This window comes from Stegodyphus dumicola, chromosome 12, assembly GCF_044657685.1.
Source record: "Stegodyphus dumicola isolate Sdum_Otavi_A_Nest chromosome 12, ASM4465768v1".
Lineage (NCBI taxonomy): Eukaryota > Metazoa > Arthropoda > Arachnida > Araneae > Eresidae > Stegodyphus > Stegodyphus dumicola.
Window position 1 is genome coordinate 106,181,161 of NC_140779.1, and position 22,182 is coordinate 106,203,342.

At 31.8% G+C, this 22,182-nt stretch overlaps 1 protein-coding gene across 2 annotated transcripts in view; it reads left to right on the forward strand.

Moving 5' to 3' along the window:
- Positions 1–22,182, forward strand: part of LOC118203969 (BCL11 transcription factor A-like) — a 333,290-nt gene that overhangs the window by 83,926 nt on the left and 227,182 nt on the right. The window lies entirely within an intron of this gene.

Below are 22,182 nucleotides of genomic sequence, written 5' to 3' on the forward strand. Positions count from 1 at the left end.
AAAAACCAATTGTGGTCTAGAAAACATCTTGCGCAATATGCTGCAAAATAAGTAAAATATAAAAATTGTAGTAAGCTCGCCTAAAAGTTACCAAGAGCTGCTGCTCCAATCAATTTTAAAAATAATTGATTTAAAAAATATTAAAAGCTTTTGCGTATTTTTGTTTAATTTTATGTGGTTTCTTCCTTACAACATGATATAGCTTTATATCGATAAACAATTAATTATCAATTTTATTCATAATCCTTATGGGATCTTGATAATACCGATCAATAGCCGGCGCATATTTCGCTATACACTCCCAACTGGCAAAAATTCACGACCTCCAGGAGGGTCAGTACCAACTCCGTTGAGAAGCCCTAATTTATATCATAATTGAGTTTAGTGGTATTTGTCGGGGGGGATGTTCAATATTTCTTGTCCTACAATGTCTCTATTTCAGTATTTCATATTTAGTAGTATACACAACTTCAAGCAGATTTATCTATTCTCATTTGAGAAAATTTGTTTAAGAAAGTGATCAATGCATTTTATTTATTTTTACAAAGTTATCAGACGTTTCTTACCATTTGAAACCTCTTTCACTACTTTTAAAATGCTGTGATATATGCACTTACGGCTTTTGAAAAATCTAGTTGCGATTCTCGAATTTTCCTGAATTCCAATTTGCGAGTCTTACTAATGTGGAATCTGGTCATATAGCTTAATCTATCACCGTATCTACAGAGTCAATATGTCATCTGTTAGCTTCATTTTTCTAAATCTCTACATCCCCCCAAAAAAGCATATAAATATTTTGTTCCACGTTCAATAAAAAAAAAAAAGTGTTTTGCTGTCTTGTTGCTTGCAAATGACACATAACAAAAAACAACAAAATTAGAGGGTGTAGTCCAGCATTTTTGACTCCCGCCCAGATCATCCCTTCCGGCTACGGCTACGTACCAGCACCTTTTTCCTTCAAGAAGTCGTTTCTTCTAACAGTAAATAAGGAAAAAATAATCATAATAATAATAACAAAAAATCGATGCGCTTCTTGAAAAGAGGGCGTCACTGGGTCACTCCTGCCACGTCTGTTGGTTAATGAACGCCCGGAGATGTGATGAGGATAATTATCCATCTATTTCATTAATACGAATCAGCAAGAGGATGTTATTGAGGGCCAGGGGAGGTCGAGACGGTGGAGCAATCAGTTTGCGTAAGATATGCAGGAAATAGCTCAAGTTGATGTGAATGGCTTTCGGTTATATCCTCGATATTTCAGGAATTAGGGATTTCTTTCCTACTATTATGATGTAAGTCTCGTTTAGATTTCAGGAAAATCTTTCGTACCTAATTACTAAATGTTTGATAGAAATCTTTGATATTCCCCTCTATTAATTTACAGTAAAAATTTTAGCATAACAGCTAGACATAAGGACATTGTTTCTTCGCTACTGTTATAGCTACTAATATAGCTAGTAGTTGCTTAAAAACCACGATAATAATCTATATGTTGTATAACTATAATGTAATATAGATTATCGTAATTAAAAAATTCAATGCGATTTATTGTTTTTACTTGTCTTAGTTTTTGTTTTTCCTTGCGCTTTCTTCAGACCGCGCAGACCTTTCTTCTGCATTAAATTTAGATGAGATTTATACATTATCTCATTATATTGTCAGGTAACAAATTTCAATTTACAATCTGTTTTAGCAGTTATTAACAATTAATAATTATTGATATAATATTATAAGGAAAGGAAATTAATTATTGTTATTTAAAATTTATTATAATTATTATTATTAAATTAATCATTATTAATTATAATTATTAAATTAAATTAATTACTATTAATTGCAGGAATTAGGATTTTTATTCGAAAATTAATTATTATCATTAAAGGAAATTATTATTATTTATTATTATTGGAAGCTATTAATTATTATAAAGAGTGTAAAAAAAGGTAAAGAAATTATTTAAAAATTTTTTACTCGGGCTGTAGTGATTGTGTGTCAACATATGAACTAGCAGCTGGAAGACTCGGGTTCAGTTCCTGGTTAGAATACAGTAAAGTTTTTAAGATTTCCTATTTAATTAATTAAATAATAATAATTAATTGAATAATTATTATTATTTAAAAAATTTTATTATTATTATTAAATTATCAGCAGAAGCATCATTATTATTATTTTTAAATTATATTAATTACTATTATTTTTAGAAAAGGAAATGTATTGTTATTATTATTAAAAATTAGGATTTTTATCAGAAAATTAATTATTATTATTATTAAAGGAAATTATTTAATAGAATATTATTATTTATTATTATTAGAAGGTATTAATTATTGCAAAGGGTTAAAAAAAAAAGAAGTTATTTAAAAATGTCTTACTCGAGCTGTAGTGAAGCAGTGTTCAACATGTCAACTAGCAGCTGAAGACTCGGATTCAGCTTCAGAGGAGAATATAGTAAAGTTTTCAAAATTTCTAGATTTTCTTACATAAAAATTCCAACCAATCTACGAAACATTATTTTCTTGTTGAGTGACAGATGAGTGATTGAGGCAAAACCAGCAAGAACTATCTTCCTAAGCTCGAGAATTTTAATCGAGAAATGAAATGAAAGTCAAATGTTTTGACCATTTCTTTCTTTACCAGAATCACTTGAAAGAATTAAGTATCGACAGATGTTGACTAATTCCTTCTGCAAAGACATTTCAACTCAAGATTTCTTATCTTGTTCAGAATTCGAATCTGGTCCAGCGCCTAATGCATTCAACTTCCGCTAACCATGTATAATCCGAAATTACAATTATCCACATATTATCCGGATCATCGTTCGAATTACACGCGATCACCTAAAATCAGATACATATATTATATATTACCGGAAAGGAATAGAATTTTACTGCAATTAATCATTAATTGATTAACAATATCTTATATTAAATGCTATTACTTTAATTGCAGGAAGGAAATCTTATCTTATGAAGAAAAGCAGCATTGTTGACCTGATGCAATAATATCTGCCTTTCACATGTTATAAACCCATAAATAAAGTCTTATTTGCGGGGGGGGGAGGAAATGCTATCAACGCACGCGATATAATCTTCGATTTTAATTTTTAAAATTTTATTTTATTTAGACATTGCAGAGTTATTTGCAAACGGAAAATTGCTCTCTCTGAGAAAGTTTTATAGAAAATTACTTATGATAATATTTTAAACTCAGTGCATTTGTCCCTTGAAATTGAAAGAAAGGTGCATATTTTAGAACTGCTATCTGTATAATGACAACACTCAGTTTGAAACCGATGTTAAGGTTGTTTAAAAGCACTTCTTACAGAGAAAGATAAATAAATATTACTCGAGTATTTTATGAAAGTCGTGTACAGTGCTGAGCCTCGAGCATTTCCCTTCAAGAAGGTTAATCACGCTCCCGCTCAAAAGCTCATACCAAGGAAATAAGCAAAAAATAAATTCAAAAAGCTATTAAAAACTAACCAAAACTGATTCCTTACTAACCCCTTCTAAAAAGGCCTTTTAAATATCTTACTTAAAAAAAGTTGAATTTATACTGAAATCAACATAAAAGTTCAGAAGCGTTAAATTCCCCAACGGCAGCCACGACACCTCTTTTATTCAGTCCGACCTCCCACCTCTAAAAAGGCGACGATTCAAAAATTTCATCCGTTAATCCATTCTCGGCACCCATTTTGCAGATGTTCCCAGCACGCGCCAGGAGCGGTGTTCAAAGGATTGGAAAAGGCGGCTCAATGACAAAAACTTGGAAAGAATGGAGAAAAAATCGAGGCAGGTGGTTCTTGTTCATAACTTTTTTGTTCGCCTCTTGTTACGTGACCAGGTGTTGTCACACCGACCTGCCCTGAGGGGGTAAGAACTTTCCCCCATCAAATCACGCTTGACGAGGGTCGATGAACTTTTCCCCCAGTGTGGTCATCCCACGTGGGTTAGACAAATAGACACCAAAGTGAACCCAAATTTGGGCAGGTTAGCCAAAAGTTCAACAAACCAGATATATCTGGCTCAAGTTAGTTTGTCTGGTTTCTTTTTTATGTTAGCCGGACAACAGCATAAGTCAGCTAGCTTGGGTCAAATGTCGTGTTGCACAAAAGCCATAAAATCTTTCTTTTTTATTCCTGTTGAGACATTTGAAGATAACACCGAGAGATGCGATGCATGCTAAGCGAAGTTTTGACGTCATTGGTGACCATCTAAGACTATGTCGTTAAAAGAACAAATTAAAACTTTTTAAACAAATGGATGTCACATGTGAGTATAAATCTTACATAACAGGCATACCTTTGCATACCTTAAGTAAACTGCTTAACAATTTCCAGCTGAATATTTCCTCTTAAAATGTATATTTTTATGTAATATACAATAGCAGGCATCTTCAATTTTTTAATAAAATATCAAACGAAGTATCCCCTTTTAAACATCAATAACATAACCACTTCATTGATGTAAGTAAACATTAAGCAATCCAATTATGTTTTCTCATCATACTGGGTTAAAAAGTAGTATAAAAGCAAAAATGATCGTTTACAAACTGATTAATTATATATACATTTTTTGAGTGATAGAAATACATTAAGTCTGAAGTTATTTTGGAAACAGTGAGAAAGTATATTTAACGACAAAATTAAAAAGGTGTATGTATGTTTTTTATATTTTAATGTTTTTTTCCGGATGTTTGTTTTTAACAAGAGAATTTGGAATCCTATCAAAATATAAAAAATTGCCACTTGAATGAACCATTCGTTACAAGCCTTGTGTGCAAATGATTTACTCAAATAAAGACACAGCTACGTCTTAAATTGTTAAATCTATATTTTTTTTATTAAATAAGAACGCAAGTTGTTTCATTAACAGTTGGTACTACAGTTTTTAACATATTTTGCTTTAATATATGTCTTTTATATTTGATATCTTAAATTATTGGAGGCTTAATTCTTAAATATCTGGCTAATTGTAACTGTTTAACATAAACTTAGTTAAATGTCACATATAAGGAAGATTAGATTTCAATCTTTTTTAAAGTTTATTATTTTTATATATTTTTTTTTATTTTAAACATTTATTAACTTTTTGAAAATTTAATGTTAAATTGTTTTAAGTGTGATACAGTAAAATCTGAGTTAAAATGACACGCCGAATAAAGAATATTGAACATGCTGAGGCAAAAAGAATCAGCGTAATATTCATAAATTTGCAGGACTAGTTTCGAAATTGGCCGTTTGCAGTTCTGCAACCGAAGAGGATGGTTTTGTATTTAAACCTACTAACTATATCAGCCTTGCAAATATACAAATAATTACTCTGATTCTCTTTGCCTTAGCACACCGAAATAGTTTAAAATTTTCAGATAAGAATTTATTTTTGAAGTATAACAGATTCTAACACCTTACCGAATTTCAGCTCTGAAAATAAAATTTCAGCATTCCATGGATTCTGATTCTATTGAAAATGCACTGACATAACCAAATTTCTCCCATTGTTCCCCATCCATTTCATCCGTACGCTCCTCTACTGCACGTTTAACAATTACAAAAGTTACTTATTCGAGTAGAGTAAAATGAATTAAAATATTATAGTTTATCAAGAAAATATTTAAAACAACTATTTCACTTTTATCGTACGCTTTTACCACGACGATAAAATAAGGGGAAAATGAAATAAATAATTAATAGTACTACAGGAAAAATTAACATGATAGTTCACGTTTTTAGTTTAATATAAGAAAATAAAGTTCTATATTTCAAGAAGAACATACATGCTATGATATTATAGCCAAGCCTAAGAAATAATGTGCCCATGATTTCGATGATTATAAATTTGTTACATTATTATTTAATGTTTGTAATTTAATCTGTAAAGTAAAATTACAAATCTGTAAAGAAAAGTGAACGTTAATTTATTTTGAAAGAATTTCGGTATTTAACCTGATTACTAATTAATTTTCAACTTTGATTATTTCCATTTAAACTGTCATCAGTCGAAATATTTATTTACTAAAGAATTTCACTTTTTTTTTTTTTAGTTTTCGAGCCATCTAATTTTAAAATAGTATAAATTATGAATTTAAGGCATTCTCATGTACATTGTTTTGTAAACTCACTTTATAGACTCAATATTTTCTACATATTCTGTCGCTGTAGTTTTTCAGAAGATAGCTTCAAGCCTACCATTCACTCCACTTCTATTACGTTTTAACCCATTGTTCCAAAATGCATAACTGATGGCAAAATATAATGAATTTAGAAGACGTTCAAGTATTCAACTGTCATAACTGTTAAGTATAACTGTAATTATTATAAATTTTATATATCTTCTTTGCAATAATAAACTGTAACTAAACTGTATAATTGGCAGCTAATTATCTCTCAGTCTAAAGCAACGTCAGAATCTTGAAAATGCTGTAAAAGATTATTTAATTAAAACAATAAAAACGGAAGCCATACCTGGTGCTTACAACTCAGCCAAGCACTTGCGACGAGATACGTTAAATAAAAGTTAAATTCAAATGTAAAATTTAAATGCAAATAATTTAGTAGCCAAAGGCTGCACAAATCAGTTACAGCGAAGTTGGCTCAAAACTTAAATGGCGTGGATATTCGGCTATCGGGAATGTAATGCAAGGCCAAAGACTAAATCTTATCTTATCTAGCAACCTAGTAGCGCGGACTCGAGGCAGAACACGCTTTATCACGGCGTGTTCGAGGCAGAATACACGTCGAGTCCGCATTACTAGGTTGCTAGTAAGTAACGTTGCTAGTAGCAGTAAGTATGGAATAAGATAATCTATCTTACAATCCAAAACCTAACCTTAATTACTCGCGAACTAATTTGCATTCTGGCGGGGAAAAGGAAGGGAGATGTGACAGTAATAATGCTAAACATAAAATAACTGGCTAACTAACAAAAAGGAAACTTACACAATGAACTGGTTTTATGACTGTAAGATGGCTGTTACTTACGAGGACTTAAATTTACCTGATGAATAAGATTAATATTCACCCAGACACTTGGTGTCTAGAGTATATCTGATAACTTAAGCTGTGAATGTCAAAGCGAAGCAGACATGTTCTTCAAGGATTTAGTTTAGATTTTGTTGGTATTGTAGAGAATTATGTAAATTAATATGCTGAGTTCAGATATTTACTTTCAGTGTGCAAAGCCCAAGTTAAAATAAATTTAAGCTATTTCATTTTATGGCTCGCCTGATTATTTAGCTTTTAGACGTTAATTTACTTTTGTCCGAGAAGACAACTCTTTAAAAACAAGTGAATTCTGAGAATTATGTAGAATAAAATGGCTAAGTTCTTACCTTATTATTCCAATACACGCACGATTATAATCTTTTAATTTAAGATAGTTATTTCAAGGTCTTTTCGAACCTTAGTTATTTGCGATTGTAACACTTGTCATCATCCCCCCACAACATTTATTTTATCCATTTCGTCTGAGACTGTAGTTGAAGCCAGCCTTCATTCGTGCACGTTTCTCGAAGCAAAATGCGTTAAACAGAAATAAAATGAGAAAAAAAAGAAATTAGGGATTTTAACTGTGTACTATAGCTATTCTTACTATGGTTACAAGGCACACAGATGGGGAAAATAACCCCGACGTACCTTTTTTCTACATTCCGTAAAAAGCGGTATTATATGCTTATTCTACTACTACTAAGTAGAAATATTTCGAATATTTATATACAAAAGTATGTACCAATTTTTAATTATCAGGCATACCTATTTCTTTATCATTTATCATTTCATGCATCTACGTCGACTCGAATAATTTCTTGTATAAAAATGCAAATTACATGTGTACTATCTTTTCTGTATCTGAACTGTTTCTGCATACAGACTTATCTTTTGTCTTCATATCTATCGTAGATAAGATGATAAAATAAAATTGATATTAATCAGTATGAAATAAAACAAAATCGATACTGATGAACATAGAATAAGGTAATATCGATACTAATAGGTCTAAATGCAGGAATATATTTATTTTTAAGTATAATCAATGACGTAAGAGAGACATAATAAACTAAAACTGTTTGAAATCAAAATTTTATTTCACATCAAAAATAAAAACAATATATGAATTGAAAGCAAACCCACTTTAATATTTTACAGTACGATTTGAGTTAATTTTAGATAGCGTAATACTTTTGGATTATCGCTCCAACAACAGTTCAAAATCTGCTGATGTCAATTCATTACCCTACATCAGATGCAATTTTAAGTTCTGAACTTAACCGCCCAGACGGAAAAGTGGTTAGTGAATCTGACTATCATACCAAAGGGCTCGGCTTTGAACCCCGGAAGAAGGCACGGATGTAAATTGTCTGCCTTTCATAGGAGGTAAAGGTATTTGGTACCTCCATAATAAAATGACCACCGCTTCTGGCCTTAGTAGTGACCAAAGGCTAAAATAGCTAGATCCCGCCATAAAAAAAAGTTCCGAATTAACAAAAACATTTAAAGAGTGAATGGTTAAGAATAAAGAGGGAAAAAGTATTTGCAGATAATTTATTGCCTCAGTTAGAGATTTCTGTTTGAATCTGTATTAGAAGTCTGTTTCAGTGATTAAATGAATTAGAAAAAAATATCAAAATAAACTAATTTAAAATTTTAGAGCAACACGTAATAAAATATGCAATTAAAAAATTCTGAGGTAGAAAAAGCATTTAGCCTTGATATTTATTTATTCTGAATGAATATGTTGCATGAATGTATGCATCGCACTTGTAAAGGCTTAAAAACAGTAATGTATTACTAGAGCGAGTAGCAGTGTTGAATTCGTAAAGCGTATCCTCAAAATTTTTCTTGTGGTTGTCTCTTAGCAATAGACTGGAAAAATATTTAACAGATTAAATGTCTGAACTTTATTATATGCTCGACCTATGTCTGGTATGTTAAAACCTACTTACCACTCTATCGAAACGAAAACTTTATTTTATTAACATTTTCCAACTTATGCACTTGAGAAAAAGATTATTTTTCTGCGAAAGAGTAAATTTTCCAAATTTTAGAGAGTAATAATAATAGTAATTTATATAAGACATTGAACCATAGCAAACAAGTTATAAAATTAAAGTTGTAAAATAATGTGATAGTCCAGTTCATCACATATTATATATTTTCGGAGAAGACATCGAATTAAATCCTTCGCGGAAAATCTTCTCTTATTTTAGTGACCTTTCTCTGGCAGACGAAAATAAAAAGTAAAAAACAGTTATGCGAACTCATGTGTTGCCACATCTACATGGTAGCCATTTTCAAGATAAACAGACTGATATCCAATGAAATTCGGAGAACCTTTTTACACAATATCCTCTTCAGATGGAGTGAGATCACATCTAACAGCCACAAAAACATCAAAAATAAAAGAGTTTCTCTACATTCTGCTGTCAAGCATTGGGCAACAGTACGAGTTAGTATGTAGGTTCTATAGATGTCCGTTACTTTGATGGGCAAGTGGCCTACCATCTGCTGGACTGCTTCTAGCTGGATGCTTGTCACATTACAAATACTGTTCCCTCTTACATTAAATGCCTATTTCTGATTCGACTAGACGATATTTACTCGATATGCACAAGCTAAAAAAACGTTTCAAGATTTTAAGTGTACACACATAAAATTCGTTCTGCATAACAATGTATTTCTATTATTTATTAAATATATTATATATTTCTATAAACTCGACATCTAAATATTCAGACTTAAATATATTCTTTTTAGTTAATCGCCTATTTTAACGAAATAATTTCAATAAATATTATTCTGATTTCTAAAATATGAAATATATCAGCAAATTAGTCTTTCATTAGATAATCCAAAAAAGTATATGACATGGAAAATTATTTGTTTGATTTTCAAATTCTTAGATTTTTTTTATTACTTTTGGAATATTTTTAATATGTATGTTACAGTTTATGCTAGTCTAGGGATTTTCAACCGGTAGAGTGGGAATTCATCGTTTCAGGGGGGGGATGCTGTCAGACTTTTTATTTATCTGTTAAATATTAAGTTTCATTTTATGAACATAAGAAACTACTTTTATTCTAATTTTAGTAGTTATCAACGTTTTTAGCCAAAAAGAGCGTTAGCCGAGAAGGGTTATTAATTTCCGTTTTAGTATTTTGCTTTGGAAACTTTAAATGTCCGTTTCACTTTTCAAATTCTTGCCGCCAAATATTATCGTCCTGTGTCATATTTAAATAATAAATAAAAAAGAATCTGCATAAATGTATGTATGTTTCTCGCATTGTGATAAAACAACGGTAGCTAGATCTATTAAACTTTGAATAACGTAATCCTCCACTGAATATGGACATCTGGAAGCCATAATTGGGAATTTGTTTTATTATCCATTTCATATTTTGTAACACTTTAACGAATTTTTGATTAACAAACTTAGCAATTTCAGAGTCAGTAATGGCAAAACTGTACGGGAAAAAAATCATCTCCAGCGCGTGAGACTATGTATCGGAAATTCTAAAGATATGCTCATTTTAAAATTATTTTGCGATATTGCTGTTGAGTTCAATTTTATGATTTAAGAGCGAAGAACTTGATATTTAATAAATAAATAATTAATAAAACACAAAAAGGTTAAAAAAAAGTCCCTCTGAGTGTATTAAGCGTTTCGCTTAGAAAACGTTTTATTACAAATTAATAAAATTTAATAATCTCTTTATGAAAGCATACAAAGTAGCATTAAATTATATTATTGTAACGAGCATGTTTGAATTTTCTCTAGTTTTTTGTTTTAAAATATACGAAAAGTACTCTTCCTGCGTTGTTCCTTGGTTTAAAATAGACCATACCAGGATGAACAGGATATTTAATAAATAAATGTAACATGCAAAATGTTAAAAAAACGCCCCTTTGGGCGTAATACAAAATCTGAAAGCTTTCAAATATTTATCTTTTTTCTACATTTTTTCTTGTTTAATTCATAAAACATATTAAAAATTATATAAATTTAAATAAATATATATTATTTGAGTTTTAGAAAGCAGTGGAGGAGACGCTTGGAAACAAAAACAAAACAAAAAAAAATTCATAGGATACTCTGCTAATCCTATGAGTTAGTTATTCTTTTTTTTTTTAATCTTGTTTTTCTTATTATATATCTCACCGAATTGCAGTCAATAAATTTGTCAAAAAAGCTTGATTGCAACATTAATTTTCATGCTGTGCATTGCAGTTTATATGAAACAACGCAGTCGTTAGTCATTTTGCATCTTGCCATGAAAGAAGACTCATAACTTTTGCAAATGATCAGATATATGATATATCCAAGGAAAAACTAAGAGAATTGTTTTACTGTCCTTTCGTAAGGAAACAATTTTTTTTTTGTTTTGTTTTTATAGAAATTGGGCTGTTTTACTTCCTCACTTAAGTAAAAATTCAAATTTCTGAACAAATTTTTAACCATAATTACATAGGGCTTTTTTCTCTTATTGCCACAAATTTTAGCTTTTTCTTTAAAATACGTTTCCTTGACTCGGACTCAAAGTTGTTCCACATGGATTCATTTTCCTGTTTAAATCCTCTTAAATACAGTTCAGAGTAAATTTTACGTATCAGAGCTCTTCTTTCATTTTCATTCAACCATAGTCGCTTTTGAATCCATTACTTTTGTACTTTTTCTTTCTTCACCTATTTTGCACCTAAATATACTTTCCTGAGCATCCTATTTGTCGTCTATAATACCTTATGAATGCAGTCAATGTACATTTAAATTCTTTCTCCGTTCTTGGTTTTAAAGATTAGGTTTTAGAAGAACAGATAGTTAATGCATTTGCAAAAGTAATAGTTATTAGGTGTGGAAACTTTTATCATTTATTTATATAATGCACTGAATGAGCAAATGAACTTTAAGAAAAAGTGGAAATTTGAAATATGCTTTTTGGGGATAAAATTTTATAGGTGTATAGCTAAGTGAACTGAAAAAATAACTGAAACCTCTTAATCATAAATTATTTCAAGGGGTTGATTTGGACTTTTTTTTAATTATTTGAAAATAAAATAAAAATAGTGTGCTGTTGTTTTAAATTGCATAATACTAGTTCTTACTAAAATCTCCTTTTTATTATATGCAAGAATGTTTGGATTGCTATTATTAAATCTCCATTTTACTATGCATAAGACTGTTAGATTACTATTCCATTTTGATCACTTACTGATTAAAAATTTACGCATAGAGTGAAGAAGAAGAGTAATTATTTGGTGAGATAATAAATTATGGATCCTACTAGACTAGAAGTGAGTTATCGCTGTCTGAACAAATGACCAAGTCTGAAACAAATGGCAGAGGTTAAAATAATCTGTTTATTACGAATGAACAGAAGATCTTGTTTATACGATAGGCAAACCTCCGCTACTTTACGATATTTAAATTAACATAAGATAACATTAAATCCAAATGTAGGTAGAGTACTCTGAAAGTACACATACTAACTAAATTTGTACCGCTGCTCGTTCAATTAAGAACATTCAGGGTCCGGCCAAATCAGCCAGGATAGTCCCTCTAGGATGGCTATTGACACACTTGCTGGGCCCGGGGTCCCACATCCCCGAGTTATCCAACATAATACAAAGCTCCCTTTGCTAAACGCTCAACGTTTAGCCGTCCTATCGCTAAACACGGACCAGTCAAGACCACTGTCTCGGCTGGACCGAGACCACGGTGGGGCGGGTGATGACAACTTAGAGCGATGACTGGCCGTTGAATGAGGCTACCTGCCAGCACTACACGGACTGCCTCTCTCCATAGGCTTTACATGGAATACCAAGGACAGCAGTGACCAGACTCTCAATGGTCCAGTTCGCTATTGGCTACCAATACCCTGGTGGAGGGGACTAACACCTACCGGCCCATGAAGAGTAAGTATAGACTCACCCCGTGGACCATCGGGAACCGCCAAGTTCATAAATTTTATACTCCCGTGGCCGAGACTGCCTAGGTACAGATCCTAGTCAGTACTTCGCAGAGTTCTCTACGTCGACCCCCGGGGGAGGAAGTACACATAGAAAAGATTACTTTTCTAACTCAAGATAATTAACGTCACGTATTTAAAACGTCGTCTAGCAAGACGGTAAAGCCGGAATAACTTTGGCAGAGCTGACGATAGTAAGTAACAGCAAGTCGAGGCTACCAGAATCTCTGATCCTAAATCTACCTACCTATCTATTCAAATATCTCAGTGATTATTGCGCAAAGTGCGACGTGTACCGCTGAGTGATATAATGCTAATATAGCACTTCACATAGATGTTTCTGCAAATGGATTCCCAGTAGTAAATCAGAAAGTGAGAACAGAACGTGGGGTACCGTAAGCCCAAGGACCTTAAATATCCAAGGCAAGTCAAAAGAGGAAAACAGAAATACTAAATTGTGTACTGAAGATATGTCCGAATGTTCAGGAGAAAACCATACCATCATCGAGTGAAAATATGCAAAACAGTTCAACAATGAAAAGTACAAGGAAATACAAGAGAACGTTATATAAAAAAACTTTAACACATAAATGCATGAGAAAACTGAGAGATACGTACAATAAAATAGTAGATAGAAGATCATGTTCAAGTTGGAAAATTATTGCTCAGTGATTGGGCAGCAAGAGGCAATAGATGTTTATGTTAGTATTTTGTATTTGAAAATCTAAGCCTGAAACATTCGACCTTCGGCTTAAATACATAACACCTAATTTGCATTCTAGTGAGGACTCCAGAGAAAAGAAGCTATAGTAAAGGTTCATCTCGTAATGATTGGTTAACTAACATGAAATCCTACATCCTTAAAAAGTTAAATACAAAATTTTAGCAATATTTAAACAAACATAGAAACAAATATTTTCTCTCTAAGTTACGAGAATGTTCTGATTTTTGTAAAGTTGCGCAGGGATCTTAACTTCCCGCTCCCCCAAGTGATTGCAGGACACTGATGATGGTGCCTCCTTAGCTACAAGAAAATCTAAAGCGTGCGTGGCAAGCAATCTGTATTTTGTGTAATGTGTATTTTAAAACATTAAAATAATTTTCAGCATTGAGACATTTTTCAATTTAAAAGAACCGCAAGCTGATCTTTTTAAATTGTTTTCTGTTGCGTTTAAAAAATGAAGATTTCTGAGATAATGTTTTGACAATCTGGGCAACGTTTCTTTTCGTATATCAAGCTCTAGCAATGAATATCAGTGCAATAATGCTTGATATGTAGGCAGCATATTTTTCTTATAATATGAGATTCAAATAATGAATATCAGGGATAATTACGTTTTTGTTAGCATTTCTAACATGAACAATAGTGAACTAAACTTTTAAGCCAAGCTACCTGGCAGTCATTAATGCTGAGACTAAACAAAGAAGTACACACCATTTCTCATAAAAATTAAAAAAAAACATAATAGATTAGTTCATAATAGATAAAAAATTCCTCTCAACAGATCTCGTTGTTGAAAAAACTCATTAGGAAGAAGCAGGAAAAGGAAGAAACTGATGTACTTTAGTGGCAACAGTAACAACCCCAATCATTTTAAAAACTTGGCATACCTCAGTTCTCTACCTAAATCCTTTGTACTAAAAGGGTATGGGGGAACAGAAATCAAATATCCCCAGGAAGGACTAGGAATGGGTTGGGGTGGAAGAGCAGTGAAAACAGAAGCGCACTGTGGTTGGTCATGCATAAATTGGAATCTCTCTCTCACTCCGAAATTGTAAAAGGAACGGACCGACGGACGAACAGACCCAGAGGTCTGCTCAACTGATTACTAAAAAGGATCGATAATTTTACCTTTTCTCTTTGGCGCGCTATAGGACGCCGGGAAATCCTGATGATGCCGCGGTGTACGTATGGTGATGGAGGGAGAGAGGATGGAGAGCAGAGGGGGGGAGTGAGTTCCTAGATTAGTGAAGTCGTGCGGTGGGGGTGGGCGAGGGAGAAAGGGGTCGGTGTTGTAGCAGTGGGCAATTGGAGATTCTCCCACAGCGTAGAGGTAGTCTCACCAGGAGTTCCGAAAAGATGCAAATCATTAATTGGGAATAGAAGATATTCCGACTGCGTTTTTCGAATCAAATAGAAATCTGTTAATTTTCTTTATATTTCGCTAGAAGATACGAAAACCTTTTTGTAAATAAGTCTGATAACGGAGGAAATGCATACTTACTAGGTTGCATAAATGCTTATTTTAAAGTACTAAAGTAATTACGATACATGTTTCCTTTTTCCCTCCGACTAATGTTCAGAATTATTTTGCCAGTCTGGAAGAACGTAATTTTCTAAATCGATTAAATGACGAGATCTTTCTTTCGCCGATGAGAAGGCCTTCGACCCTAAGCTGTTGCGCCATGGGAATTTAGGCCAGCTCATTAGAATTTCGTGGTAGCTTATATGACAGCATAATATCCGTAATCAGTCTATGTGCAATGGGATAGTGGTAAAAATATGCTACCGGTATAATATGTGCAGAGCTATAATTCAGTGGTTTTGTAAAAAAAGCCGCTAATGAACATAGATTCAGAGAATTTCCTCTGAGCATGAGGAATTTCGATAGCAGTGACTATCTAAGCTCCCAGGTTGAGATCTTACTTTTGTTCAATATTTGCTTTAATGTGTTTTACAAAATATTTGACCTACAAGGGTAGCTTATGTAGAGGCATCTAAAACGAATGCGTGGATATGAAAATTCAGCATTGCAATTACAGTTCCGATTATTGTCTTTTTCTGATGAATTTGTTGAATGTAAATTAATCAAGAGTAGTATATACAATGAACAGGTTTCTTATCTCCAGTACCTATAATAAAAGAACACTGTTGTTATCGCAATTATAATTTCATAAATCAGTGGGTTTTGAAACAGACTGAATATAAAGTTTTGAGATTTGATAGGTGAAAGTTGAATAATAATCGAAATATACGAATATAAGACAAAAACCTTATGACATTTCTTAAATCACTTCAGTATATTTAGCAGATTTTTAGCTACGTATTATAAACCAAGTATTTTTTTCGGTGACCACATAATATACTTATCTGCTATAGCTTCTTTAAGATATACTGAATTCAGAGCTCACGCAAATATTCTTGTTTTTGCAAAAGCCAGCCTTTTGGTTTATTTCGAATAAGGAAGTTTCCTGTTTTTTCACCCGAATGACGGGCACTATTTTTTTTTTAGACATTGGCCACTCCTAAGGCTGGAAGTGGTGACCATTTAATTGTGGAGGCTGTCACTTTTACCTTGATAGAGGCGACCTACATCATAAGGTCTTCATTAACAAGGGGGACCGGGTTGTTCTCCAATTCCATCACCTTTACCTTCTTTAAAGGGACGAACAGATACAACTATGCTTTCACCGGGATTCGAACCCGGCCCCTTCGATATCGCAGTCGGCTCCCCTAACTCCTGGTGCCACTGTACCACCTGGGCGATTAAGCAAATTTCTTATTAATATTTTCAGATATTTATGTCCACAATGAACTCGAAGATTGAGGTATTTGTTTGGTTTCTATGTAAGGTATTCTTAGGAACGGGGCTCTCTCTAGAAATCCATGGCCTTTTATGTTATACTGCACGGCATATGCACTGGATTCGTATGCATTAAATCTCATAGGTAGTAAACTCACACATTACAGTAAGAGCGGCTTAATTTGATCGCGGTTAGTGCTATCATTCAGATATTGTTATAAAATTTCCTTCCGTTTTATGAAAAATGCATACTTTTTTTATCAATGAGATAGTTAATCTTAACCAAATGTTATACAACAAATTTTTTAAATTGAAGTAAAGTCGTAAAATAAGGTTGACATAAAGTACAGATATTGCTGAATGACAAAAACATTTTTCCAAGCAAAGGATTAATCCTATGACAGGCACGAAATTTCACTAAAACTCTTATTTCCGAAAACTGCTATGGGAAAGATGTATTTCTTGATTTTAATGCCAAAATGCCCCTGGTATTTTATATCTGGATTTATACACTTTTATTATATTGCCTTAATTGCTTGGACTTATATTGCTTCGGCATATGTATATATACATACTGTAGAGACATTAGGTATTTTTGGAAGCAGGAAAGATGAAAAATAGCAACCGCCTTCGCCGGGAATCAAACCACGGACCTCTGGATATACGGTTTTGACGGTCGTTGGGGGGGGGGAGTTAAAGTCACCTAGCATGAATTATGAGGAGTTTCGCAGCTGAGGGGATACTGATGGAGGAAAAAACTCAACTTGTGTCATCAAATGACAGAAGATAACTTCTAGTCTCTTTCTGAAAGAAATCCAAATACATTGTGTAATAAACTTTCTTTAGAATATGATGAAAAAATCGGAAAATATTCCTAGAAATACTGAGATGATGGATGTCCTAAAATTATTAAGATTAGCAGTGTAGCATCAATCAAATAATTTCCAGAAATATCATGAAAATAAACTTTAGCCCAATATTTGCAGAAAAGTGAATATAAATAGCTTTTTTTCTAATTAAAATGTTGCAAAAGTTAGTGTTGAAATGTTTCTAGTTACATTATTTACGAATATTTAGTTAGTTAAATTCCATTGCTATTTTGAAAGATATATTTTTTGTTGCTTAATGTTATCATTCGGTTAATGTTATTAAAATAGTCGTGGACAAATCGGATCACATTAACTAACACCTAATTCTATATGAACTGCAAGTTAAAAGAAAAGGAAAAGGGAATATTTGTATTATTCGGAATAATTTTGTAAACTTTAATGATTTGGGTTATTAGAGGAGGTAATAACTTTTAATCCTTATGAAGGTCATAAGGTCATTAAAAGATTTAAGCATCGAATGAGATTTAAATGCAGTTTAAATATAAAAAACATAATATAGTTTAAAAATTGAAATATAACATAGTTTAACTATGGCTCAAATGTAATTAAAATATAACTATATTTATATGTAGCTGTCAAACTATATTTATATATAGCTGTTAATATAGTTTATATATAATTAAAATATAACTATATTTAAATGTAGAATTTAAATGTAGTTAACAATCCCAAATCCAATCCATCTATATCCTCAGCTTTTAAGAAATTATTTCATAGTCTTTTTCAATTTTCTTCAATGGAGGGGGCCAGTAGCTTGATTTCCTTCCTCTCATTCTTATCATTTTATCTTATCTTATCACTGCTATGTCATCTGTCATCGGAACCTCTGCAGCTGAAGAAGAAGGTTCTAATTTAAACTTTCGGAACAGATCCTGAAAGTTTATGAATATTATTTTGATTCTTGTTGCTTTTATTCCTCCACTAATCTTTATTCGATACGTTATTTTAACCCAAATTTGATGATTTTGTCAGCTACTACGAATAATTCTGTGAGTTGCTTAGTTCATTTCCAAAACAAGTGTACAATTCTGACAAATGTATTGTAAATATTTACAGCTCACTTTAAAAACAAAAATGGCATTAATATAATATTTTAGTGCAATTGTTCTATAGATAACAAATGCAATGAAAAAAAAATTGTCAGACTTTGTTATAATTCAACCAAATTTTGTACCAGCAATCGACCATTTTAAATACATATTAGCTAATATTTAAATAAACCAAAAAATTTTACTTCAACATAAAAGTTGAAATTTCTTGCAATGAATCATTCAAATATTTATTCAACCAAATCTGTAAGTGTTCCAACCCACTCACCCCTTCAAATATTCTAAATGTTTTGTTTGGCATAAAAATTTCAAAGATAATTCTACATACACTACATAATTATGAACATCCGGAGAAATAACTGAATAGTTGAAACTTAAATGACAGACAGCTTGAAAGAGATGTGTCAAACAAATATATAGGTAAGAATTTGTAATATTATGGCTGACTGATATTTGATTTCGATTGTTTAATATTAAATTGATATTTATAATTCTTTTAAGATATAAGATCATTTATAAGATATAAGATTTAAGATACAAGACTCATTTTCTGTAAGAACTGAAATTTTGTGCACTTCCTTTAAATTATTTATTAAGCTACAGATAAAGGAACGTTAATATAATTCATAAATAATTAATATATACTTGTTTAACATTCATTTGTACTTTATCTCGCATTTTATTTCTCTAAACTGCGTTAAATATGAAACGAAAAAAGGCAAATTGATAAAAGAAAATTTTTCATTATTTTTAGCCGAAATTCTTTGAATAAAAAATGATGCATTGGAAATATTAAGCTAAAATGTTTTCCATTAACTTTCCTTTACAATTGTAGTATTAGATTAAAACTACTGAACATATTTCAACTCTTTTATTCATTTAATATGCATTTCGTTTCATGGTTTCTGGTAATTTATTCATATGCCTACACTAATGGAGGTAAAAAAATCTTTCTTTTAAAATATGTCCAATATGCCTTCTATTAAATATATTCATAGCTGAGATTCGCATGTGTTCGTCCAATTGCCTTAAAACAGAATTTCATATTACGGAATTTTCCTTAACATCTATCAGAAAACAGTTTTAAATTATGCAGTAGCTCAAAGGCTTCTCTCTAAAATTTAATTGGAAATTCATTATCTTGGCGAAAAATATGTTTTCTCCAGCAGTTCTTTAACGTGGTAAGAATCATTTTGAGTTCCCTCTTCAGCCACTTGCTTCTCGTGAATCAAATTGTAGCAACAAATCTCGCTGGCTATGTATAAAATTTAACACCCTCATTTCCAGTTAAGTGTGACATAAAAGTACCAAAAGGGAAAAAAAGAAATAGGATCGAAATGGAAAAGAGGGGGGCGATAGGGGGTTGTCGTTTTAAAGGTGGCGAGGCTATCTTTCATAATTGATGATATTGTAATGATAGGGGCTTTGTTGCTTTCGTAAAAGATGATCAAGTCTAAGCAAGGCGCTCCTGTATTTTGTAGCCATTGGCAAGCAAACCTGTTAAGGGGTGGATTAAAAATTGCAGTCGTCGACTGGATGATCGACTATTGATTGCATTTTATGAACTTACTATGAGCATTTGAGCTTATCTAAGGATAAAATTTACCTTTTTTTAATTAAAATATAGGATTTTTTTAATTTTTAAATTTTTATTTTATTTTTAATATTAGGAATGTTTTAAAGAAATTTGTAAGTTGTATTTTTAAAGGACATCCTTTAAGACATAAATTTGAAATTTTGTTAGGGGGATTGAAATTACTCTGATTTCTTTCTGGGTCATAAAAGAGTGTCAAAAAATAAATGGTTAGAAGATCAGCTTTAGAATCAGAGAGCATGACAAACATTGAAAAATGTTCAAGTTGACATTGGCTTTAGGATAAGGCTACGTGTATGGCCGTGATTTCAGCATCAAAAGCAGTTTTTCCTTCCAACAGGATTATAAAATGAAAAAGCTTGCAAAAGACGCCAGCGGCTGCATCAGTACTGTCAGCCAACACATAGCCATCCGTGAGCACATGTAGCCATTCATTCTTAGAATATAAAAAATTATTTGTTAATTAATTAATTTAAAGTATTTGGGTTATTAATAGTAAGCTCAGAGAAACGGACTTCAAAAAGCGGCGAATTCCTGTATTAGTTTTGTTAAGGAAATCAATTAATTAAATCTTCACTTCTTGTCAAATACATCGCAGTAGGAAGCGATGCCTACTAGCTACTAACTGTATCTTGGATTTTCATTCTCACTATCAAAAACGAAACCCCTCCTCCCCACCAAACAAAAATATCCATTTCATATTGAGCAGCTTTTCAGAGATTTCCCAAAGGAATTCTGAACGTTGTCTATTGTTAATTTGGAAATTTTACGTTAAGAAAGTTTCTCATATTCGCAGGACAATACTTGGAAAGAAAGTATTTTCAAAGACCTTTACTGATATTTAATTTAATACCCTTTTTACATGCGTTATTTAATAATCCTAAATTGAGTTAAATACCTTCTCGTAGATCTTAAAAAAAAGGAAGAAATATCATTAATATTTTTTGCATTTAATACTCTGAAATTTTCCCATATCTTTCATATTTTAAATGGCGAGACGAAGATTAAAATCTTAAATATGAAAATTAACGTCTCCTTCACTCTATGCAAATCCTCAAGTAATAAGTAAAAATTGCATATTATTATATCTTAAATAAAGTTTCCAAACACAGAGCATAATTTCAATTTTGTTTCTTTTGATGAATCTGTTTTTAACGGCATTAACAAATAGTTTGCAGTGCAGATGTTCTCTCTGCTAGTTGCTCATGTTCATTCTGCTTCCCATGTTCGAGCATATACGATTGTTGCCAGCTAGCCACACAGTTTTTATTTTGAAGAGCGCTTTCTGTGGTAGCCAATGCCATGAGCGCACAACCCCCCACACAGCACCATCATTTTGGAAGAATGATGAATATTTAATTAGCGATCTGCTCAAAATGGTCTCTTTTCGCTCTCACGATGCCGCACTTTGTAGCTATGCTTGTGAAATGCTCCATAATAAACATGGCAAAAGATAATTTCACCGCCACCGAATATCGCTCGTTGTCGATATAAAATATCCTGGATTTGGACGCTGTCTGTGCGGTTGTTTGAAATGCCATAGGAGGCGTGATGATGATATTTCTTGAAGATACATTTTTAGATAAAGAAAAGCTATTTTGGAGATCATGAGTAACAGTAACTGCACTCACAGTAAACAAATTTTCAAATTTTCACCATTTATAAAGAATGTTTTTAAAACGCTAAAAAGTGGTACCATAAAAACAGCTCATGTGTTTGTTGTAACACTGTCAATTAACACATTTTAATAATGAACGTCATGTTTGTCCTACTTTTGTCTTACTATATTCGTATAATAGCAGATTGTTAGGCGACTTTTTAACAAAGCTGTATAATGTGGCACTTATTTGAACTTTGAAATTCTTTACTTTTCGCCTCAGTAGTTCTCTTTCCTTTAGAACCCATTTGAAATTCCAGTGTTTTAAGTTACTATTCTGTTCACTATGACTGTTAAGTTCTTCAATTAACTTATTATTAATGGTCACTTTTCCTTATATAAGCTTTTAACAACAATAATATACTTTTACTTTCTTTAGGAAGGTTTCTTTTGACTGTTCGCTTAGTTTTTTTTTTTTTTTTTTTTTTTTTTTTATTTATTTATTTTTTTGGTAACTAGCATAATTTCAAGTTTTATTGCACATAATAATTTAAAAAATTTTATTACAAGT